Here is a 6,574-nt window from a genome sequence, read left to right on the forward strand (position 1 = left end):
TTAGGTACTAAAATGGATCAAAACTAATAGTTAGATACTAAATGAGTAGTTTACCCTTTCTTTGCAAAATAGAAACGGGTAAAATACGCAAATGGTCTTCGATTATATGATGTTGTTTTATTGAGTCTTATGATTATTGAAAGTTATAAAGTGGTTCTCTAACTATATTGTGTTGCTTTGTTGAGTCCTTGACTAATAAAAGTTACAAAATAGTAATCCAATTATTCATATTTTTTAAACTTGTCATTTTTATTAAAAATTTTGAAGACGGTCTGAGCTCGACGTTAACATGTTGACTTAGATATGATACTCGTTTGAGATTCTAAGATCAGATTTTATCATATCTCAATCAGCAGGTTAACGTCCAACTTAGACTATCATCAATTTTTTAATGGAAAAGGATAGTTTGAAATATATGAATAGTCATATGACTATTTTATAACTTTTAATAATCAGTAGACATGATAAAGAAATGTCCTATAGTAAGGGGATGATTTTGTAACTTTAAATAATAGGGAGACTGATAAAAGTAGGGCCCTATAATAGAGGAACCATTTGTGTATTTTACCCATGAAAAAAAGATACATGATTTTAATTTGGTCTTCTGCGCGTGACGTGGGAGTAAAAGCGGATACCTCCGTGTTAGGAGACCGGATCAACTTGCTTAACGCCTTAACCACTAAGCAAGAAGAAATTAGTGTATATTACAAAAACCCATTTTTAATTAAATTTTGACTTAAATTAAAAAATGGTAATTAAATTATCGTAAATAAATTTTTACATACTAATTTTAGAAATTATACTATAAATGTTTTATAGGTATTATATTTAGTTGTGGTTGAATGAATGTTGTGACATATTAAATTAATGTAATATCTTATTTGGTCTTTTAATCGTAATTAAAATTTTATTTTAATAATTTTTAATAAAAATATAAATTATTTTGATATAAAAATTGGAATATTGAACATGTGTCTAGACTTTACGGTCGAATATCAATTGTGACATTAATCGTCGAAATGACCCTTTAAAAATAGTTTAAAGTTTAAATCAGTACAAAACATTGTTTTTGTATAACTCATTTATTTAAAATCAAAATAATAATAATATTTAAGAGTTTTATATTGGCTTAGTTTTTTTATTATTTGTAACCCTTAGACCCGACCGTTACGTTTCGACAGATCTATGTATTACATTAATGATTTCAAAATATTTTTGATAATTTAAAACCCTATTATAATCACACACTTAAATAAAATGTAATAATAAAATAAATCCAAATCGAATATTATAAGCCATAAAAGATTGAGTAAAATAAACCTCCCCTAGCTAGTATCAAAATAAACCAACTTTAGTAGCAAAAGCAATATGCATCGCAAAACATGTATTTCAAAATAATTAGGCACATGTCACCCAAAAATAAGGCAAATCAGAAGATAAAAAATTACAACAAAATGTACTATACGAATGTGTCGATCCTCCAAGTGTCAGGTCCGGGATGCATATCCAAAATATATGAAAGAGAGAATTTTAGGGGAGTGGCCTAAGGAGCTCAGTGTGTTCCAGCAGTGCAAAATAAAAACATACGTTTCCAAATCAGTTCAGTTCCAAGTTATAAAAATGTCAGTAGTGTTTTAGCTTAAAATACAGAATCGCCTCCAACCGACACCATATAGTTCTCCAGAACTGCATCCATAAGGACTTACCCTAGGCCCAAAGGGTATAGGTTCCAACCTAAGAGAACCTTGAGTTCATAAGGTCTTACCCTGGTCGAAGCGTAGGTGCCCACTTAAGGGGTATTCCTTCAGGCCCATAAAGACTTACCAATGCACATAGTAGAGGAGTAACTCTAAAGGAGTATCTTAGGGTCCATAAGGTCTTACCACTAGGCCCATTGGGCCTATGAGCCCCCAAGGGTCTCTTAGGTCCATAAGGAATTAACAGCTTGATCGGAGCTGAACCTGCAGAGATTTCATACCAGATCCCAGAATATCCCGAAGAAAATAGTTTTCAAACAGTAACTAACGGTAGCAAGGAAATCAAATTTCAAAAAATATCAATTCATAAAAACAATAACCAAATAACATGAATCAGATAAGCAGGCTTAAAACTTTAGTAAATCGAAAATCAAGCTTGAAACAAATAAATCATGCAAAATTAAATAAGATCAACTACCCATATTGTAATTTAGGTAAACTAGTCATGTGCACATGGTATTTTCAAACATGTACTTAACACACACACACACACACACCACACACATATATATATAGCACACAAGGAACACATCTTAAAAAAAGAACTAGTCTGGTAGATTTATCGAGCACCAACTTCACTACGCTCTTCGACTGTACGAGAACCTAAGTCATATCAGAACAAAATTATTATCAGAGTAGTACACTAAACTAAGTATTTAACAGAGTTACAGATACGAGTAATCACGGGATTGTGCGGACAGACAGATCTGGAGGAATCGGGTCGAGCAGACGAATGGTCAGAAGAGTCACAAGTACCTTAAATAAATGATAACATAAATCAATTATTGACCTTAAATTAAATTAAATGCACTTAATTAATTCACATGAATTACATATGCTTATTCGAGTTTAACGGGTCAATTCAGAGGCTTTCGGGTTCGAATTTGGCAATCAGATTCAGACTCATGACGTCGAAAAGATAAAATATGACTTTTCAAAAAAATTTACTTTGGTCAAAGTCAACAGTTAAACTAGTCAAAGTCAATGGGCTGGTCAACGGTCAATAGACATGTCAACGTTTAGGTCAAAGTCAACGGGTAAGACCTGTTCGGGTTGACTCAGGCTTTCGGTCTGAGTTGACTCAGACTGGTTTGAGTTGATCGAATCAGTTTTAGGAGGTTTCAATATCGGGGAGGAGCTTCATGCGTACACACGGGTGTGCGGCACATGATAGTGGCGACGGAGTTGAGGGCAGCAACCGACTACTCCTAGAGCGTCCAATCACCATTACAACCAATATTTAACCAAAAAATCAACCAAAACCATGTCAAAATAACCGCAATACAATCAAAACTTACCCAAAACCATGTTGCTCTCGATTCAAGCTAAACAGTGGTCGATTCGGGGTCAATGATGGTCGGGGACGAGTCACGGGAAGACGTCGGTTCAGCTGGAGGCGACATAACACTACAACAACGGCCGGAGCGGGATGGATCGTGGAGGGTCGATTGTTGGGATTAGGGAACATTTTGGGAATGGGTTCGAGTGTAACACCCCAACCCGTACCCGACCCGGATACGAGTCCGAAATGTCACATTGACTTTTTAAAATAATATTCTTACAAAATATCAAAACATTTGAACTTATATTAAGAAAATACAATAAATATTATTAAATTATGCTTCATTATAAAAAATTTAAGGTAAAAACGTATTTATGAACAATATTATATGACATGAATAGTATCGTGAACAGTACCATGAACAGTGAAAAATTTCGAATATAAATTTTGCATTGATGCACTGCTACAGTGCATCGATGCAATGCTACAGTACTAATACAGTAACTTTCATAAAACGTACATAAAACTCGTAAAAATTTAACCGTTCATTACTATACAATTATCATTTACATTATATGTTTAAAACATTACAAAAGTCGATCAGAGCATATATACTAAACGACTCTATTTACATGCCAACACATATATCACATAAATATACATATTGTGTAAGGTTCTTCCGATATGATCTTTGAGCAGAGATATGTTGTTACTTTGAACTTAGCTTCGATCCTCCTACTTCTCAGTACCTACGTGTAAATCACTTACACGCTAAGTCATAGACTTAGTGAGGCATAAACATAATAATAATGCATTTCTCATAAATATAAACATGCAATCTATGAATTCAAACATAGCACTTATGATAATGCAAACACTTTTAATATCTCTTTATCATATAAGTATATACTGAACATTTCTATACATAACATGGAACAAATATACCATTTCACAACTGAGCACGTAATACCATATCAATTGATTTATTTACTCTCTTTAAAGACATGTATTAGCCCATGTATACTTTTGAGAACTTAAGGTATGTGAGCACATTGAGGTTGTGCACAATTATGATGTCACCACAGCTCGTATAAATGTCTCGAAGAACCAGTTCATAGATTTCAAAGAACCTAGGTAATCAGTCCATATGTCCCGAAGAACATAGATAAACAGTCCATATGTCCCGAAGAACATAGGTAAACCCTCGACCCTTGGCATGCCAACTATACCCCTAGCTCTCATACATAACATGGGCATTATCATTTTTAATAGTTCACATTACTTATCATATATTTCTTATAAACACATATCTTTTAATTTCAGTCACGTATCACTTGTACGTGTAATCATTGATCTTATAATCACATGTTCATTCTCTTCTGTCACATACGACATGTATGTGTAAACATATATATCATATCATATCATATCATATAACACCTATCACAAGTGCATGTATTCACATAAATCATTTCTTAGGGTTTTTATCATTTCTCATTTGTTCATGTAACCTTGCATGTCATATCAAGTAACATATATCATAAGTTGCATTTTCACGTAAGCATGTAAATCATGTAACATATGATAACATACATCTATTTCTACGTACTAATGCACACATAGTAATCACATAACATTTTAGAAGTTACTTCTTAACATAGTAACTCCATCATTGGCTCATTGCAAGCCAATGTTTGATCAATCACATAAGTACAAATTAAATTGCACTCACCTTAGCCTTGCTTTGATTCGATCCTAATTCTTTGATTGTTCTGAAACTTGTTTAGGCTCAATATCTACATAAACATAATTTTTGAGACGATTATCAGAAGCCTAAACCTTATAACTTGATATGAATAACGCAGGCTAATTTAATAAACCAAATTTCAGCTTTTCCTTTAGGAGTGTACCGATGCACTATGGGTGCATCGGTACCCAAAATAACATCGAAATATCCATGCATCGATGCACCCCTTATTGCATAGATGCACCTTCAAAATTTGTCTTAGTGCATCGGTACATACTCATAGTGTATCGATGCACATGGCCAGAATAAGCTATTTCATCCGAAAATCATAACACTTCACCCGAATTTTGATGTATAAAATCCTTATTATACTACTAAATTCATCTATAACAACCTTAACCAATTTCTATCATTCCAACACTTTATAATCTTCATATTCATCAAATTCTTAAAACCAAGAATCTTACTAAATTTTTCATGTTATCCAAACTTAATTCTAACACTTCTAATTATTATTCTCATAGATGACAAGTAAAATTCATCCTCCAAATTCATTTAAACCTTTTTATTCAAAATTTCACTTAAAAATTCATTTTCTTTAATCTGCCATAACTCCTTTATCTTTTGATTTTAAGATAACTTAAGCTTTCCTTAAGCTTAGTTATCATCTAATGATCAAAACCCAACCAAGAAATCAGAAAACTCACATTTGCTTTGAGTATTTCACGTTGGAGAAGAGAAGAAGATGAAGATGGAAGAGAGAAGAGTAATCTGTAAACTTGATTTCCCAAAACATATGCTCCACATGGGTATTATAATACCCATTAATTATTATTTTATTTCCTTTGTTCAAACTCATTTGCCCTTTGACTCTTTTGATAATTACCAATAACTTCCAGGGAATATTTTCAAATAAATCATTGAACTATTCAACTATTCTACTTTAATTACCAATTCTAAAATTTTACTTGGTCACCAACCCGGTATTGAGGATGTTACATCAAGTTTCACGTGCAGGGGAAATGGTTTTTGGGTATTAAAATCGAGCTTCAAACATTATAAGATATTTTTATTATTATAATTATCAACAATAACCTAGGCTAGATAACTAAGGCATGTGTGGTTATCTCTTAGGTCACAGGTTCAAGTTTATAATCACATGTTTGCCATTTTAAAATTTTCTCTACAACCCAAAAATGGAAAAATTCAGGAATAAGTTCCTAAACTTCCCAAACATATGAGATTAACCTAGAATTTTTAAAACTGCCCATTTTGGTCCCTTAATTAAATTAAATAAATTAATATACTTTAAATTAAAATCCGGGAAGTGACATTATTAATGGTAATATTTGTTTAAAAACTCTCACTCATTTTATATTAAATGCTAATACTCTTGACATACATGATGCTCGGACCCAAAATCTCAAGGAATAATAACAATTCTTTAACCATTAAAGTTACTCATATAGTTTTAAAAATATTGTTCAAAATATGGGGATTACGAAAATGATGAAATACACCTATAATTAATGAGAAATAAAGAAAATAAACTCATGTTGCAGTCCAAAAAAAATTAAAAGCGTAATAAAAAATATTGAAAGATTGTGAAAAATAAAGACTCGAATCCTTCAAAAATCAAATTGGTCTCACCTTCTTGAGTAATTTAGAATGGAATGATAGAGAAACGAGATGAGTTAAATATTCAGTGTGGTATGGACAAATAAACATCAAATAGAAATCATAAATAAAGTATTCATAACGAGTAAATCACGAAGAATAGTAGATCAT

Source organism: Hibiscus syriacus, unplaced genomic scaffold (genome assembly GCF_006381635.1).
Source record: "Hibiscus syriacus cultivar Baekdansim isolate YM2019G1 unplaced genomic scaffold, ASM638163v2 tig00110032_pilon, whole genome shotgun sequence".
Taxonomy (NCBI): domain Eukaryota; kingdom Viridiplantae; phylum Streptophyta; class Magnoliopsida; order Malvales; family Malvaceae; genus Hibiscus; species Hibiscus syriacus.